The sequence below is a fragment of the Lepisosteus oculatus genome, chromosome 8, assembly GCF_040954835.1.
Source record: "Lepisosteus oculatus isolate fLepOcu1 chromosome 8, fLepOcu1.hap2, whole genome shotgun sequence".
Classification (NCBI taxonomy): Eukaryota; Metazoa; Chordata; class Actinopteri; order Semionotiformes; family Lepisosteidae; genus Lepisosteus; species Lepisosteus oculatus.
Window position 1 is genome coordinate 10,547,999 of NC_090703.1, and position 20,170 is coordinate 10,568,168.

Sequence of the window (20,170 nt, forward strand, 5' to 3'; positions counted from 1 at the left end):
GCACATTGATAAATGTTAAAACAGTTAAATTATTGAGACACTCTTTATGTCAGAAAATTGTATTTGAAAATAAGATTTTTGCTAAATGTAGCAGTATTTAATGGTTTTTAAATGCTAATCTCTTCTTGTATGGAAGAGAGTTAAATTGCTAGTTAAAGTCACCATAGTTCATTAAAAATCAGCAGGCCTAATTGTCATACAGTATGTGAAAAAAATCAAATCCACTTCAAACTAAATTGCACAGATACTGTAACTCTTCAGAGCACAATATGGATCCAGGCATGCAATTGTGTGTAAGGTTCAGGTTTGAATTAGCCTGATTCCATCCTGGGAAGTTACTAGCAGAAAATGATTGGAAATATGAAATTTTGAGCCACGCGCTCTCTCTGTGTTTCCCCAAACACACACAAAACTTACTATAAGACTATTTTGTTCTCCATTTTGTGACCTTCTATTGACCATATTTGATAAAAATCTTGCTTTTTAAAATATATATGTATCATTATTTCAATAATTTCAAGGTTGCCAAAAGTTTTAAGATCAGTATGACTAAGTCATATCAATATGTTCCAAAAAGCTGGGTACTTTTATATTAAATTTATTAAATTAATGGGGCTTCTGCAATGCAAGTATTCTCTTTTAACTTGATCCTGATTTTATTTCCTGACGTTTTTTTCAGTCTACTGGAATCTTACTTACCTTTTCAGTCCAGCTCCAGACAGAGATGCACCTGGTGTCTGATGTTGCCATTGAATCAGCAAGAAATGAGCTGTAATAATGAGCAAGTGAAATCATTACCTTTCTTTAACTACCAAAGCTTAGAGATCAAATGCAGATGTTCCAAAATGTCTTAGCATATATGTCCACACTTATTGACGTTGGCCCAGAGAGTCTTCAAAACTGCTTTAAATGTACAAGGGACTGAGGGAACTCTACAAGGGTCCATACTGGACTGAAAATATGCTATAATTACTACTGGTGAACACCTGTGCCTAGTTAATTTTTAAAACAGGTGTGTTTGAACTCTTGATTTTAATTAAATAGTGCCTCTCTAATGTAATCGCACTGGTCTGTTAGTAGCTTCTTTGTTCATCCTCTGTATGCTATGTGATAAGAGAATATCACTGGGTTGAATAACGAAAGTGCATGTTTTCAGAATTCCTCAGGAGTTAGCACTTTGTTTCACTTCATTAGAATTTTACCTCAATCAGTCATACTCAATGTCAATTGTCAGATCAAAGGTTGTTTCAAAGGTTGTTTAAGCACACCATGTCTTCATAATTAGGTAGGCTAAAAGAGACATGAAGACCCATCATAAAGTCAGTGTCTTTAACACAAGGAAAACACCACAAATAATAACTGCCAAACATATCCTGTATTTATATGGTATTAATTACACAAGCATTTTGCACTTTTGCAATTTTCTCATCTATCAGAGCATTTATTTTGTATCAGGCCTTATCTCCTTTGGAAGAGGTCCTGTTTCTGTTTAATAAGTTAAGTCAAAGCCAACTGGGTTTAACTGATAACGGAAAGCATGAATAACACAATTCACCCACCTACTGTAGGTGCTGCAGTTCCCTTGAGGTAATCTGTATTCATTTATGTGTTCTGTATTATGTGTTCTGTATTCTATTAACACCTGAATCGTGTTATTAACATACAGGGTGGAAGAAGTGTGCTTCTGCAATGCCTAATGTGAGCTCCAGGATGGGGATGGTGTTGGTGTTTTTTCAGTTCTGAGGAAGGGGGATCCCATCAACCACTCAAGCACAAAACTGCAATAGCAATTAGGAAAAATAAAGTGGTAATTATTTTGAATTTTTATGCATGCCTATCTCCCAAATACTCCTTTAGAAACCTACTGCAGCATTCAATTATAAAATATGCTAAGTATGTCTGTTTTCGACAATGAATATTTAAAAGCCATTTCCCTTTTCAATTCAGCTGCCTTGAGATCCTTGCAGGGATAACTGGGGGGGAATTTGCAGGCAGAATCTAAACTAAACTGACAGAAGACCTTTGCAAAAAACATGCATTATTCAAACTGTCAGGATGCTGGACCAGGAGACGTCCTTTTTAATTATTTAATTTGATCCAATTTGCTGATTTATCATTCACAATTTCCTGATCGTATTTATGCCAGGGCTACATTTCCACTGTGGTGCCAGTACAGTACCTTGATGGCAGGTTTCAGAAGGCACAGATGGTACCGAAGTGAACATGGGGTCTAGACCCCTGGGAAGGCGAGAAAGGAGAGGGGCCTTTGGGACCTTCCTGCATGGGCTAGAGGCTGAGAAAAAACCTTTCCGTTCTCCCTCAGGAGAAGACTTTGAATTTGAATTCAAATCAATTAACCAAACCTGGCCAATTTCTCAACCTGCACATACTGGATTTTTAAATTGTGTAAACAAGAGAGACAGAGAGAGAATCAAGATCACCATTGAATATGGAACAGACAATTTTCTTCTCCTGTGCCTAGTTTTGAATTTGCAGCTGGTAATAAAGTCTTCTCACCGCTATGAAGTGCTCACAGAGCTCATGGAGTGTGTAATACCATAGGGACTGCAAGCACCTCCTGTTAAGCCTTTCTGCTACTGTATTGTGCTGTTGAACTATTGTATTAGTGCGGGATAGTGTAGCTCAACTGGGACGGAACAAAGGATCATGTGGTCAAAAATGATAACATACTGTGCCTTTTTGGAACATTATCTCTGCATTGGAATTCTTTGGAAATCACCAGCTATTATGCAAGATAATTTACAAAGCCCAGAGAGAACTGTGTGACACTGGGAACACAGAGCATGCATTCTTTTACGTCATTTGATCCTTTAGGTGTTTAAAAGCCAGCGCTCATGACGATTATCTAAGATAATTAATTTTAATTAAATTGAACTATATTAATGTTACATGCAAACAGTAGAGCATTGCACTGCAGGGTGTTTTTACTTATGGCCTGTGCCCCAGGCTATGACTGAAAATAATTCAAAGAAGGTACATGGTCATGGTGCTCAATGTCGTTATGTTTTACCATCTCATTATTTTGATGGGAAATTTTATTTTAAAAAGGCAGAACACAAGCATAGAAGTAATGGAGGTCTTTATGCAGCTTGCTGCAATGCATGGTAAAAAAAATGTATTGACTGGTTAGGTCAATAAGCTATAGCTAAAGAGTGAAAGATTTCACCTTAACATTTTCCTTAGCAGCTTTCAATGAGGGTACCCAGACAAGAAAAACTGCAAGTGTACCAAATACGTCATTTGCTTTTCTAATTATGTACCGTGATTTCTAGAATTCTTCAAGTTAGCTTCCCAGTTTGCATGTACAGTAAGCACAGAGTGGAGAGAAGGTCTTTCTGGAAAAAATGATGTTTTAACCTTTTTACAGACAAAGGGGCTTTTAATTTGAAAATGTGCTTTCAGCATGGTTTCAAAGGTGTTTCTCATTAATTTTGTATATATTACAAAATACATTAGTTCCAAAACTGATACAACTGGTCAGAAATCATAGTCTGATACATTTTCTGATATAAAAACAACAAAACAATAAGAACTGACAAAGTGATGTCTGAAAAACCACAGTTCCTTTTTTGTTGTTTATGTGGTATTATTTATCAAGTTTGATTTTTGTGTTTTGTTTGCGGTCTTATTTATCAAGTTTGAGTGACTCAGGCTTGGCAAAAGCAACTGATCTAATGTTATAAATTCTCAAACACACTGCTGCAAAGCACAGACCTTGTAGAGTGCCCCCAGTCCCTTGGTACATTTGAAGTAGTCCTGAAGACTCTCTGGGTCAATAAAAAAGAATTGTAATAAGCAGTTTGAGAGTGAAGTGACACAGAGAGTGATGAGGGCTCTTGGGCAGGAACATCACTCCCTAATAGAACTACAAGAGTTCACCGACAGCTGCCTGCAACAGTTTGGCAATTCAGCTGTGTCATTCCAAGTGATCTAATGAGCAAGTCTTCTTTAACTGCTGAGACAGGAACTGGGTAAGGGCCTGATTAGAATTAACATTAGATTGTATAAGTTTTACAATTCATGGCTATTAGGATTGTTGTTAATTTGTTTTTATAATATAATAATATTAAATAGTAAATTATAATATTTTACATTGATATGCTTTTGTATGTTTTTTTTTTTTGGTTGAATTTCTTTATGTGACAAAGGAACCTTATAGATATTTTTATTCTGAAATAAAACAGTGAGAACCACTATTATTGCACACAGAGACCACCAAGCTCCCAGATTCAACTTAGGTAATTATAATTGTACAGTATGTTTGACTGTTTGAAATCAAAATGCAAAAAGGAACAATTGAGATGAGAATAGAGCTCAGAAGCCTGCAGACATTACAAATCCTCTAATGTTTTCAGAATACAAATATTTTTTTCAGTGAACTTCAGCATTTTGAAGAAATGCCTTCAGCTTTTCAAACACATTTCAAAATGGAACAATAGAACTGAACTTATTTTTTCACACATTATCATTGACAACTCAGGATTTCTTCTACATAAAACAGCACTCTTCAGTGTTGGCCAAAATATTAAACAAAAGGTTCAATTAATTACAGAAAGATAAAAATAGGTGAACTCTGTATTTTGATCTAGCAGTACTGTATTTTGTTGTACAGTACAGTGTCTTGCAAAATATTCACAGTTTTTACATTTTGTTACTTTACAGCTTGCGGTCATGACATTTTAAAGGAGCAATTAATATCTGTTACATGCACAACTTCCTCCACACATCCAAAGCACAAAATAAAAAGAATGAAGCAAAATGATAACCCAAAAGAAAAACTCAAACCTTTTGCTTTTTTAATTTGGCCAACCTAAATTAATTTAGGTGCTCAAAATGACCTTAATGAGCCACACAACTAGTTGTGTTCCCAGTAATTTCTTAGAATAAAAATATCTGTCTCTGTGAGGTTCCTTTGTTAGGTAATGAAGTTTAAGCAAATTCAAACATGAAAAATTAGGAGCTTTCAAAGTATGTCAAGAATGAAGTCATTGAAAAGCACACATCAGGAGCAAAAAAAATATGGAAGTCCATAGATGTCTTAATCAAATGTTCCATGTGAGGCTTACTGTGTAACCCTTGAGCTTATCCAGCAGAGATTTGCTATCCAACAGTAAAATGTCTGTTTTGTCACTATTTAGCTTCAGGGAATATGATGTCAACCAGAGTTTGATGTCACACAAACAAGAGATAAGTGAAGGATGGGGCTGACTAGAGGGGGAAGAAGTTTTATTATATATCTGGGTATCATCTGCATAACAGTGAAACTGAAGACCATGTTTGCGTAGAATTTGCCCGAGGGGTAGCATATAAACAATAAAAAGCACAGGGCCCAAGACTGAACCCTGAGGCACACCGTGATTGACTGGGGCCATAATTTACGAGCACCAGGCTGTCTTCCAAACTGAGCAGCTGGGCAAGGAGGAAACTAGTGAGGAATACCACTGTGAGGCCAGTGGCACCTTTAACAGATCAGCAGAGTTCAGTGGTAGAGGTAGGAGAAAATGTCTAAGGCTCAACAGCATCCAAAACACTTCCGAAAAATACCCTGTATGTCAGGGTGACTAGATGGAAGCAATTATTAAAAATAAGTGATCTCATAGCCTGCATGGAATTTGCAAAACATCACCTGAGTAATTCTGCAAAAAGGTGGGAACAAATGTTCTTCATCCATCTATTTCTTAACTGCTTTGTCTAATTCAGGGTCAAATTCACCATTAACAGGACAATGGTCCCCAATCAACTTGAGAGCGGTCCATCAAATCTTCAAAGAAGAATGGGCAGACCTTTTACTGGCCCTGTGAGCAAAAATGAGACTCATCCAAGGAAAGAGAATAATGCTACTCCTGTTCTGCTTTGTTGTATTGGTAAATGGCTATATTTGTAAATTATTTTGAAGCATATTCCACAAGAGAGGGGAAAACACCAGTTTTCCCAAAAATACATTTCAAGGTTAAAAATTGACACTAAAGAATTAGATAGGCTTGAGGATATTTATTGAGTATTTAGGTATAGTGAGATTTGGCTTGACCTGCTTGGCTGAGGGCAAGTCTCTTGGCCATAGGACAAACTGAGCTTACCAAGGGGTAGCTACAAAAGTGGAAAAGGTGCAGAGGAATGATGCATGAGAGGAAAAGCAAAAATAAGAGGGAACTGCATATGATATACAACATACTGTACTGTATATAGTTTCAAAAAATGACATTGGGAATGGTTATGATTTATAACAGCAGGCAAGAGAATGGTTTGGTTGTTGTCATCTACTCCAAACTTCAGTTAAGAACTTCCATTAAAAGTTGCTAGTGTTCAGTACCTAGCCAGCGTTTGTATTTTCTGCATTGCTCTATACATTCAAGTAACTCTTGTAAATGAATTAGATTTCACTCCTATGGTTTCTTTATAAATAATATAGAGTATATCAAAACCAAAGAAATTCATTTATATCTACATGGTCTTTTCACACTGTAATAAATAATTCATTTTTCATATAAAGTAATATAAAATGATGCAGCTACTTTTTTTCCCAAACCATATCTTTAACCATGTGATTTTACAGATTGCAGAATTCCAACACGAAGTGTTCTAAATAAGTAAAGAAGCTGGAATGAAAAATAAAAGGCTTCGTGTCTTTTGATGGGTGTGAAACATCTTCAAATCAAAGCACTTCTGAGATTCTCTCACATCTTCTGTGCTCTTTGGGCTATTTCTTTTCTAACCCGGTTCAGCGATACTGAGAAGAGTGACACAATGTGTAACACAATGCACAGTCAACTGAGGATCTTCAGCCATGCTTCAAGTCTGCCTGTCATCAGCGTTGCAGCTGCAAGCTAGTGAACTGTCCATGTCACAAACAGTTCTTTCCGGGCCCTGTGCAGACGACACGATCCGGAATTGTGAGGTAACACTGGGGAAAAGTCATGCAGGAGAGGGTATGGAGACAGGGGCGTGTCCAAGGGGTGCAGGTGTCCAGGGGGAGTGAGTCCGGGGTGAACGATCCAAGGGAAAATCCAAACGCGTAATCCAAGACAGAAGCAAAGTCCAAGGCCAGGGGATCAAAAGCATGAATCGGGTCGGGACCGGCGGGGCGGGGAATCAGGAACAGAAGGTTAAAACGATAACGGAGCCAGACGCAGCAGGACCCCGGGCTCTCACGAAGCGGAATTCAATGAGGAACCAGGAGTGACGTCTGCATCTGGCTTTTAAGGGGGAACGGAAATCAGAAACAGGTGCAGGTAATGGGGTAGAACAAGGAAGGGCTGGAACGCCCTTAAGAGGAGGAGTAGCGATCGTGACAGTCCAGGCCAGGACTGCTGCAACAGGCACTTATATTTGCAGTGCTGAAGGAAAATGGGGTTATATTGTTCAGCTGCAAGGCAGAGGTTGAAAGAGTATGCAAAGGGATTGTGGAATGGATTGAATCAAAGTGCCCTTTGCTTACTCCAAATCCTTTTAATCGGTAAATCATAATGTTAAGATTGATTTAATCCACCCTTGGGAAGATTCAGGAAGGAAAAATCTTTTGTAGCTCTCAGCAGTCTAGATAAGGCTAACATACTGCAATTATACTTTTTTCACTTTAAACTACACTAACTGTAGACCAAATATTTTTGTTTGCTATTCATGAGTTTAGTTTTTTTCCTCCCCCATTCTTTCATCTTCTTTGTTTTTGATGTTGCTGCTCCATAGCCAGGTTTTATTTGGATCTTGACTTTTGTGCCAAGAAGTGCCCCTTGGAAAGTTTGGATGTGCTTAGTTTTTTTTCTTTAAGCTTGTGTTTTCTGTCACCTCCTTGGGGCTTGGTATGTTGATTTTTATGAGATGCACACAAGCTTGTGGGTGTCTCTGTTAGCTGAAGTTTTTGCGATGTGGGAGAATTCAATAATGCCTAATAATATTTGGAATAACTATAACATAAAGTCAGGAGAGGTATCTATCTAATCAGATTTTCAGACAAGTCTCTGAGAAAACAGGCAACTGGATGACAAGAAAATACATTTTCAGCAAGTGGTGCCTATTAAAAATCAATGAAAACATGCAAGATTAATGGTGTTATAAAGATTATAGGCTAGGTGTAATTTTCTGGATATGATAAGAAGACATTAAGAGTCACATTATGGCAATAATAACGGATCAGTGGGCAAGATAATGAAATAAAATAGTTTATCACATTTTCAATATAGATAGCTGTTGAATAACAAAATGAGTTTACTTCTTTAGCTGACTTCAGGTGATTAATTGTCAAGGTTCTTTTGGGTTCTGTGCCATCAGAGTTCGGAGATTTGACTGTATAATTTGATTACATAGCTTTCTATCTTCTGAGACTTTTTGGCTGCGATAACTATTTATTTTTGACCTCATTAGTTTTACGCCAGAGCTGTAATGTTTGGAATGCAACCATTAAGTCAAAGGTGGTGGATATTATTGGTTTCACTTCTCAGAAAAAAAAATTGTTTATTCAACTGACGAAACATAGGCTGCCTTTGTCTCATCCCGTTTTCTAATCTAAAACAACTATTAGCTGTATCAGTTGAGTAGGTGGCTTTATCTTCAGTTCATTCTGCTGCTTACTTTGTCAGAAACACCATTGTGGGTTACAATGTTTATAAGAGAAGACGTTGCTATGAAGGTGCTGATAGGTGTTAATCAATATATGTTTTATCATACTGTCATAGTGTTAAGCTCTGTTAGTTTCATGTTAGAATGCAAAACAGCATCCAGTGTCTTTTCATTCTCCCTCATGTCTGTTTAATTAAAGTGAGCAACAATGGACTGATGTTCTACCTGTCTTAGGGTCTTCCAGTGTGATCTGGTCATAGATTACATACTTTCTGTACATACAAAACAGTTCAATACCCAGCATATACAGTAGAGCTGCTTATTCAGTATTTATTCATCATCAAGACCATCCAAATGTTTTCAATAACCATTGAATCCAATCCAGTGTCACAGTGAGCTGGAGCCCAACCTGGCTGATAATGGGCACAACGTACGATGGATGGAGCAACCAAATCCAAAACCTTTTTTTATTTTGCAAACTTTTTTTGAGCCCTTTAGGATTCCGAGAGAAGGTCAGAAACAAAGAAACTGCCCATGGACTAATGAAGAGTCATGACTTTCACAGGACTTGCTTTGGTCTGTATGTGTGATGCCTGGCTGTAGTTCTTTATAACTGAAGTGTCTGCAGTTTTACGGCTGGTTACTGACCAACAGCTTTTTAACAGCTTCTCCCAGCTCTTCAGATGCTGCTGCTTTAAACAGACCTAGGAAACATGCAGACACACTGGCCCCCCAGGGCCAGGATTGGACACCCATGATCTATAAAGAATCATACACAGTTATGCCCCTATATTTGTTTTTTGTTGAACTTTCTTTATGAAATATTTGTCACAAAGAGGAAAGTGCACCATACTGAAACCTTTTAGAAATGCAGCTTATGTACTGTAGCTATTTAATGTACACATTTCCCATTATTCTTAATTATTCTTAATTATTGTTTGCATAATATCATTTGATTAAACTGTTTGAGAATGAAATACGAGAGACTATGGTGTGCCTGTAGAGAAAGTGAGAGCTGTTGCTGCCTTTTTGCATGATTTTAACTTTACTTCCCAAATAGAAAATAACAGGAAGTGTATGAACTTCTGGTTCATGCTTCTGAGCTTGCACGTGCAAAGGAAATGTGTGGAAATTTAACAGGCACAGAGGTTCTCAGACTCTGATCACATTGCACAAACGCCATGGGTCAATCAAAGAGAGACAGAAGGTGCTCTGGGGTTATAACACAAAACTGTTAGGATCCTTCACTACCTACTGTACCAGTCCTACAAACTGAGAAGAAGCCCATACATTCAGGCCAAATACCACAAACTCAAAAAGACCACTGTCAGATTTGGAGGGACCCCCTGAGTAATCACATTTAGCAACAACGAATGCAGCCGCTAACACAGTTGGCAAGACCATGAAATCTGATTAGTGTCGTCAAGCACCTCTAACATAGTAATGCCCTCAGCATCTCTGTTCTGTTTGACTGTGGTTCATGGATCAACAGAGTCCTATATATTGGCAAAAGATGATGCTTTCTAATGAACCCCACTTCCTTTCACATTTGGCTTCTACACGTATACAGGAGGTTTCACTGAGTTGTGCAAGAGGGAATGCCATTATTTTGGTCAGGATATAACATCGATGATGTGGAGTCCCATTATGATAAGGAGCTGGTGTGTTGTGGTCAATGGTAAAATGATTAAACAGTTGTTCTAAACCCCCATTTAGCACTGCAAATCTAGCATAGCACATCCAGTACATCCAGTACGTATAGTATGGTCATTTATTATTTTTACCATGATTTTACTATATTATTAACATACATTTAGTATGCTTTGTCATGAATTCCTATATTTCTTCCTATACTTTTTAATCAGTGTTTACCAGGCTTTTACTCTATAAAACCACTATTAAAATTAAAGCTTTATAAAGCTCTGGTTTTGTGCTGTTAAGAGGGAGACTCTCTGCTCCTCACTGAAGACAGGGTGTCTTGTAGTTTGGCCTAAAACCATTCAGTGTGTCACTGGAACCTTTCTATCATGCTACAGAGAGCGTTTCACAAATGGGCTAAATTTGCTACTCCTACAGATGTAGCAAGCCTCATTTGATTGCTTATGAAGTCCATATGACAATTATGAGTAAAGTGGAGTTTCATTTATTTTCTGAGAAACGGAAATTGACAGAAATTACATTCATGTTCTGATGCTCATCTCTTTCCTTGGAAACTCTGACAACAACAATAGTAATAATAGTAAACCTAAAGTGTTGCTTTTTATGAACAGTTTAGCCCCCTCTTTACCTGTATGAAACTAGTAAGTGACTTAAACAGTACGTGTTGGTTCTTTAAATGTAAAATTAAGAGGGTGGGGTCCTATTGTCTTTGTTGTGTCTCTCACCACTCCTTCAAAGTGCATAAGATGGTTTCTAAAGTAGTACTCCGCTAACAGATCAACAGACAGGATTCTGTTCCTCAGCTTAGCAAATACATTTTATCTAGAATGATTTTGTGTAAAAAAAGACATGGTTCTTTTTAAATGACATAATCACTTGTTTTTCCAGCTTTCTTGCTTGTAAAGTCATGAAGTGGAAATTCTAAATTTTTTATTAGTCTGAACTGTACTTTACTTTTATATACTATACTGCATGGCTATATTCATCTGTATAAAAAATTCAGCTTGTTTGTTGCTGGACCTTCAAATGCAAGACTCAAATGCATGATTTTACCAATTTGTTTTTAACCAAAAATGCACGAGAACTGTAACACAAGAAATCTGACAAAGTCTGTTTCAAAAGGTCTTAGCCAGGCAACCAAGACCGCATCAGCAACAGATCTTTACAGAAGGTGAAATTAGCACTTGTGCAATTTGTTAAAATCCGCTTCTGAAAAGAACACAGAATGACAAAAAACTGTTTCAGTGGGATATGCTTCAGTGGTTTTATTGTTTGAAAGTTACATTGAGAGGGGAAAAGAGGGGGAAAAAAAGAAAAGGGGCAATAAATAAAAATCAAAGTAATAAAAATAGTTAGATGGTGTTGAAACTGCACTTCCACACACTGCTGGAGACTCCCACTCCAGGACAGACCTCACATCCGTCAGAATTCTTCTCCTTAGTGGCTAAATTCAGTTTTAGTGCAAAGCACGCAGCTTCCGATCAAACGCATCAGCTTTGCTCTGGCACAACCATCACTCACAGAGCATTCTGGTTAGGAAAGCAAGCAGGAATATGCTTCTCACAGTGGCTCTAACTCACTATAAACTAATGAGGCTGTCAGAGAGAAAACAATCTGCATTCATCATTTCTTATCTGTTGGGCCACTGCTTAGATACAGTGAGATGGATCTCCTGCTGCACAGAGGTCAAGGACTGCAGTCAGGCTGGGGCCATGCACTGTCTGGAGCTGCTGGCACGAGAGGCCAGTTTTCATCACGCTTCTCTCAGCGCGGCCCAGATTTAATTCACTAGAGTCCATCAACACGTCTCTGTAGCTCATTAAGGGACAGAGCCTGAAAAGTTACTGGAAAGAAGCCTTCATTTTGGAGGTGCTGCCTGCTCTTTTAGATGTTGATATCATGTGTAGTGAAAATGACAATTAGACAGTTGTTCTTTTTTTTTTATTTCTGACTGAGTTTCCCTTTGTGATCTGCCATCTCTGAAGACACATGAAGACATGAAGAGCAAGATGCTCTTTGTCTTTATCAAGAATTTGGGCACCTTTCTCAAATTGTACGTGTATAAACCTGCGTGGTATTTCTGATGATTCCTCTATAGTTGTACAGTGCTTTACCGTGGTCATGGACTCTTGGTTTGTTGTTTGATTTACTGTACTAAACCATACTGCACCTTCACCATGGTACATTTTAAGAAAAAAAATTAAGAAAGCCTTGATTTTTATATAAATACTTATAGAAATTATTATCCTAAATATGCCAGCAGCCATGTCACCAGCCATGTCACCCTGCAACTTACAATTGGCAACCCACTGAAACTCAGCAGATGTAAGCCTGGTCAGTACCTGGATTGGAGACCTTCTGGGAAAATCTAAGGTTGCTGCTGGTTGATGTGTTAGTGAAGCCAGCAGGGGGCGCTCACCCTGCGGTCCATGTGGGTCCTAATGCCCCAGTATAGTGACGGGGACACTATACTGTAAACGTCTTTCGGATGAGATGTAAAACCGAGGTCCTGACTCTCTGTGGTCATTAAAAATCCCAGGATGTTTCTTGAAAAGAGTAGGGATGTAACCCCGGCGTCCTGGCCAAATTTCCCCATGGGCCCTTACCAATCATGGCCTCCTAATAATCCCACTCTATATCGGTCGCATTTAATGGTAACGTCAGCTCAAAGATTTGGTTCAAACCACCAAATGGAGACAAGCGGACCCTGCTGATGTGGAATTAACGCTAGGATGAGAGAGAGTTATTATCCAAAGTACTGTACTTCATAGAATATTATGGATGGATAACCAAGGTTTGTGTCCCCAACTAATAAAATTATTTTATTTACACCAGGTACGATATTGTTAAATCAATATACACAGTATATATATAAATTCATATTGATCCTAGATTTTTGAAAGAACACATTTTCATATAAGAAAAAAATGAATAAACTTGACTGTGGAGAAAATAAATTAAGGTGCTAAAGTAGGACTTTACTCAAGACCTAGGAAGAAGAAAAAAAAACATGATTACTTATAAAGGGCAGCTGAAAAATGGGAAATCAAATGCTGCAATTTCAGTGAATTGCTTGAGAATGGCAGATAAACGGGAAAAGAATGAAACTGGGCCACGTGAACACCAACATTACAGGCTGAGTGAACATGGGCCGCACGGCTTTTGCAGCTTATTAAAAATAGATAAGGACTTCCCCACCTGAGCTGGGGTCAGGGAGAGCGAACAACACCGTTCACTAGCCAACCGCCAAGGTCATACTTCAGAAATGACTTTCAGTTTTGTTCCTAAACTGAATAATAAGGGAGTTTTACAGAATCCATGAAATATCTGAAAGACGTAAAATCAAATTACAAGGAAATCTAATTACAGCTCGGTGGTATACAGTAGCAGCGAGTGGGGAGTCTTACATACGCATGTTGGGATAAAAAGTGTCTTCAGATTTCACAAGGGCTGATTCTGCTTTTGTAACACTAGTATCCACTTGGTTCTTGTTGTAGATGAGAGCTCAATTATGCAGCCTTCATTTGAATTAGTTGAATAAATCATCCTAATTTATTCTTTTAAGAAGTTAGGTCATGGAAAGCTCAGTCGGATAAAAAGTCCAGATCTACAGTTTGTCATTTGGGGTATCTTTCTATAAACAATGAACTGTGTTAAGGGGTGTATGAATTTAGTTTTTCCTTGAGTCTTCTGTGTAAGGAAGAAGGATTGTAAGTTTCATTTCGCTAGAGAGAACATGACTGAAGAATTAGATGCTTCATGAATGTTTGGAATATGTGGTGGCCTAGGTTTGGCTCCACTTGGTTAATGGGTGAGGAGGCTCGAACCCCATTCAGAGAGGAGGAAACCGGGGGGATAGCTGCAAGTTGGAGATGGGGATGGAGGAGGGATACTTGAGATGTACACGAGGGGAGGTGTTTGTGTTCGATATATCGGTATACAGAGCTAATTTCTTTAATGATGGTGGTTAGGGGCAGCTGTGTGAGATTTACTTCTCGTTGTTGACCCTCACAAACTTCAGTTCATAACTTCCATTTAATTCAATCATCTGTTACACGTTAAACAGGAAATTGTAAAGCGATCATTCACAATGAAAATGGACGAGCTGCAATTTTCAATTTCAATTTCAAACGCCAGCTCATCATAACCTTAAAATACTTAGATGCTTATATTTTGTGTCAACAGTTATTTTTATTGTCAGTATTAAATACGAATAAATAATACAAACAAGTAAAGGTAAATTCCATCCTGTAAAGAAGAGAGAAGAAATACAAAGTTTCGGCTGTTGAACCTTCTTCCGGTGAGGAAAAACTTTAACACCTCAAGAAGGCACAACGGCTGAAACTTTGCATTTTGTCTTTTGAGTTTTTAGTGTGAAATTAACCTTTACTTGTTATTTTGCAGCCAACACACACTGACTCAGCTCCCCACTCGAACCTCCTCAGATAAAACAATAGTTCCATAATCCCAAAAAAGAACTGTGAAAAAATACAGCGCAGTACCAAGTACAACAATTTTTACAAAATTTTAGAGAAAACCTCACATCACAGACCTGCTTCATCAATAGCAGTGTCCCAGGCTGACCCTGTGAGACTGGGTGCTGAGTGGAACTGGCTTCTTTCTAAAAGCAAGATGTCAAAAAATTGCCCAGCCAACAGATGAGAAAATGAAAGCAGACTCAACCAAACCCTATAAAGTGTTGTTTTTTTTCTGGAAAGGACAACAGCAGTTAAGAAAACCATCTATATTCTATTGATAATGTGAGTTGAGACAAATCTTTCCCTGGGGAGAGGGACAATGTGTTCCCATTTAGACAGCCCGTGGTAAACACTACATGTTGCCAAAATGGATTTATTCCCAAGCATTCCCAGCATGCACTGTATTCAAATATGTCCCCATTGCCCACAAACCTGAAAAGTAGGATTTGCATCATTTTCATCAGTATCCTCCTGAGAGGTGAAAGATAAACTCAATGAACCAGTTTAAAACAGATAAGCTGATTTGCTAAAGGTTTAGATGATATGAAAACATTCTCCCACTTATTGTCCTGATTATGGGTAATAGCTAACTTATCAAGATCTCTGTCCCAGACGGATATGATTGGGAGGGAGTTAGTCATATGTTGTAAGATATGAGTTTATTATAGGTCAACGAAACAAACTTTGCTTTAGTTGAGACATTTTGGAAAAGCTCCATTAGTGGGTAAGACAGCACAGGGGCTTAATACTTAAATATTTGTTGACTTTGTATTTGCACTTCAAAGAATGTAAAGCTATAAACTAATTGAAACTTCTGGTGTGGGCAGCAATTAAGCATTATGAGATTTGTTCCATTTTAAGTTCTCAATTAACTGAATTGATCTAATAATTGGCTCATTTGATTTTTTTCAAAGTCTTACAAGTAAATGATTTTTAATGTGTACTTCAGGGTACAGTAGCAATCAAACCTTTCCAGGCCTGGATAGAAGTGTAAAATGCCCCCTCTTAATTAGCATAATTAGTCCAATTAAGTAATTATGTCCCTTCTCGGAAACAAGAGAGATGTTCTGTTCTAAAACACTGAAACCAGCACACCAGCACAAGGACTGAGAACGCCTGGGCTCAGAGATTCTTGATGTAGCCCTTCACCATGCTGTAGGAACAGAAAAACCCTTCAAGAAAACACAAGCTTTGAGCAGTAATAAACAATGGCAGAGTGCATTTCAGTTTAAATTACATAGATAATTAATATAATTTGTTGAAATCTTAAATTATGAGATTATATCATTGCAAGTAATTGCTCTGAATATTTTATGAGCCATATTGCTAAAGAAGTGATGAACAGTGAATGGGAAAGTGTCTTACAACTGGTAGATTTTGTATAAATAACACTAATAGTTTATACAGTGCATAATACATTGCTCTCTGTACACAATTGGTATAACATGAACATTATAATTAAATATGAATACTTGCACAATTCTGTGCTTCAACACACGGACAAGCCACTGAATGCATGACAAAGCTGCAAACCGTATATAGGAAAAAGAATAAATACATTAGGACCGAATACATTATTAATTTTGTGACCTGCGTTTTACATCCCACTGAGCATAAATTTGTGGATTTATATTTACAAAGCTGGCTGCGGTGCCAGATAAGCAATAATTACTTTTCTGCTCCCATAGAAGAGAGCTTGGAGAAAGCAGGTGTGAATTTTACATGGCTTTTCTAACAAGACGGTTCGACTGGAGTTTAGAAATTCAATTGGATGTACTTACAAGAGATATGTAATGCTCCAACTAGCTGCATGTCACAAGGTCTAAACTCTAATTTTACTTTAATTGACATGATTATACTCCCTTTAATATGATTTTCTTGCAAATATAATTTCAGGTATGTTAAAAAAAGTTGACTTACATTTCCTATTCAAACGCCAAGGACATTTAGCATAAGTTTGCATATTGGGGAAGAAATGAGAAAAAAAGTATTAGTTTTCCGTATCAACGAGAAATTTGTTTAGTACAATAAGTCAGTCTGCGCAAGACAAAATTCTCAGTGGATTCCTCTGAAGGGTCAATTGAAAATGCTTGCTTGGGGTTTTTTTTAAACGATATTCTAATACACAGAAAATTATTTATCTGAGTGCCATGCACCTGTTATTTCAAAGAGTAGCTTACTGTTTAATAAACGGAGAATGCAATGGGAATCAAAATGGCATTGCTTGATATAGTTTATAATCTACTTGCTAGATTATAAATTAATGCCCTAAGATACTTGCCTAATAGATATTGATTGTCAATCCTTTCGGGGATAGGCAGAGAAGCAATCAACTGGCTGTTATTTATGATCATGCACAAAATCTGCAGAACACAAAAACAAAGCACTTAATGAAAAAGAACGATTGCTTATTGTCTACGTACATAATTAAAAAGCAAAACAAGCTTATTAAGTCATGGGGCTCTTCAATATCAAGGCTGATTCTGTGCATAGCAGGCTTTCAAGTCTTGGCATGTCTGTCTCTTTAGATCCATTGCCCTTCTGACCAAGCTGTCTGACAAAAATCAATTACCAGGTTAATTACATAGATGGGATGTGACTTGTTATTAAATATGAATAATTATAGCTCTAACCTCATCTCAAAGGTCATGTGTCTTTGTGTGTTTCGAATACCTCCTATTACTTGCATGTTAAGTGCTGCGTGAGGACACTGGAAGCCATAATGAGGAAAGGATTTTTTTGTTAGCATGCTTAACTTAACCTCAGAGAGCTAATTGAATTCTAAAAGGAGCACCTAACCTACAGTTGTAGCTCCAGAAATGGCCCTCTCTCTGTTTCCCGATCTCCTTTCCTTCCCTCAGTCTGAGAACATTAAGCAGAAATGACATTTTAACTGGCTGAGCTATGGATTTCAAATAAGCAAATAAATCAGAGACATCATTCAGCTTTGAAAGAAAATTTGATTTAAATGATACTGGCAGAACATGCAGTTATCGTCTTCACAATTCTGTGAAAAACACACACAAATTTTCTAGGAAAAAAAATAAAATAACATTGTATGCACTTACATCTGAGGTGAAAGCGAATCACACTATAGTGCATCTGATTTTGAAAAGAGGTGGATTACAGAGCATCAATACTCTTGCAATTGCAATTAAAATGATTAAATTGTGCATGTTTGGTTTTGCATGTGCATATGATTAAAAACACTTTTTCTTCCTGCTATGATGTTTTATTTAAACTCGTATAATCTATCCTTTTACCGCTCTTTCACGGTGCATTTCAAAATGCTGGTCAGAGGCACCTCCTAAGCACCTTAATTCTATTCTTTTTAAATGTATACGCTTCCAGAAATTTAGTCTTTTGGTCTGCATGGGCATGTAGTTTACTAGCTGACATGAGTTTAATCATGAAATCTCTCTTACAGTAATATACAGTAGGATCAAAGAAGGGTGTGTGTGGAACCTCCTACCTATGGACAGCTGCATACTTGAAATCGCAAAGGTGATCGCTGGGGCCAGCTGCCTTTCTGGGACACAAAGGGCAGACAGATCGGTCAACTGGAAATGACTGAATGCTCAAGAAAGAGCTGTCTAGGTCAAGGAGATGAAAGGACAAGGGGGGAATAAGGAACACCACACAGGGAAGACATTTGGAGGTGTAGACTTAAATCTTTTTCTGTGTCCATTTTAGCTCTCCATGTTGGAGCTGCTCTGGTAAACCCATGGTTCTCAATAGGTCTTGTTGCTCTGGTTGCAAAGGAATGGATAAAAGAGTCCAGAATGTTTATCTGTAACCTACGGTAGTTGAAATGTAAAATTTCTCCTGTATTTTTTTCTTACTTTCTTTTGTTTTTGTTCGTGAGTGCCTGGTCCTAGCTCTATTAAAAGATCAGATGTACAGTATTAAAAATCGTAACATTTTTACTTAACATTTATCTTTGTCTCCCAAATCCAGCATGTATTTTTAATAGTTACCCTTACAAGGTGTTAATTGGCCATTTGTCATTGCCTTGCTCTACAGATATTCAGTCACACCAAGCAAAAAAAAAGAAAAAAATATTTCTGAAGAGACATAGGGCTAATAAAGAAACATTATTATTATTATTATTATTATTATTATTATTACATTCCCATTAGTTGCAATTTAGGTAGTATTTAATAACAAGATCAGTGGTGATAGCTGATTTGTAACTTATTATTTGTTTGACTTAATTTACAGCAAATTCATGTTCTTCATTATTGAAACAGGTTTTTGAATACAATGCCTATGTAAAGTTTAAAATTAAAAAATAATTCATTTTGCATTACCATAAGCAAAGTAACGGGAAATATACATACAATATGTATATAAGTGTATCTTCCTAATTGGACACTAAGATATTCTGCAAATGTTTTTCATTTTCACAACAATAACATTGTAACTATTTTTTTAAAATAGTGGACAATTCTGTTAATAGTAATGATAATAATAATAAACAGGAAAAGTAAAAGATTACAGAGTACATTTTTTATTTACTGCTTGAAAAAGTAAAAGGATGGCTCATTAAATAGCACAAGTTACTGGTTCCCATTCTGTGATCCGAGGACCCCTAGTGGTCCACGAAGCTACTGCAGTCCACAAAAAAGCCTATAACCAGATATCCCCTCTTTGAAATCAGTGAATCAGCACCATCCATTTCATCAAGTAACTCAATACACTCATGTTTATGCACAGGCACTGCTATTTTTGACAACTATATACTGTACGTTGAGGTCATGAATATGTATTTCACATAACTGAACTGAGTGCATATATAACAGAGTACTATAACATGAATAACTAATAGTCAATGGATGTATTCTACAAGGGGACTTCACACCTGAAAGGGACAGTAGAAGTGGCTCAATCTGTAACAAGTCTTTAGCCTCTAAGGATTGGTAATTAAAAAAAAAAAGTCACTGAGAACGCTGAACAAATTGGCCCGAAATTAGTATGCATTTCTGTATCCAAGTGTGTCACATGCACATATGTCTGTAAAAAAAAGCCTTTTGATCCCCTTAAAATGGTTCTTAATTAAGAGCAACAGAGCATAGAAACCTGCACATTACAATATGCCTTGTTTTATGACAGTCCATTATGTATATAAATGAATCTCCTCTCAAATTGCCCCTTACAGTTGCCACTGTCATTTTTCCCCATGCCAGACTGGGCCATGTAAGGCACTGCAAATAAATGACTTGTGTTTAAGGAGACACCTAGAAGTAGGCTGGTATGAAGAGATAATGAAATGTAACACATTCTCACGAAGCTGCTTCAGCCCTGTCGAGTACCTGAAGATATTTCTTAAAGGTAAAATGCAATCAGTAATGTACGTAGTCCAGCAGACAGTCATCGGCAGCTTCCAGGGTGTCAAATGAAAAAATGTTTTCATATTGACTTGAATGGATCTTTCTCCACTGCTATGCATTAAGTGCTCA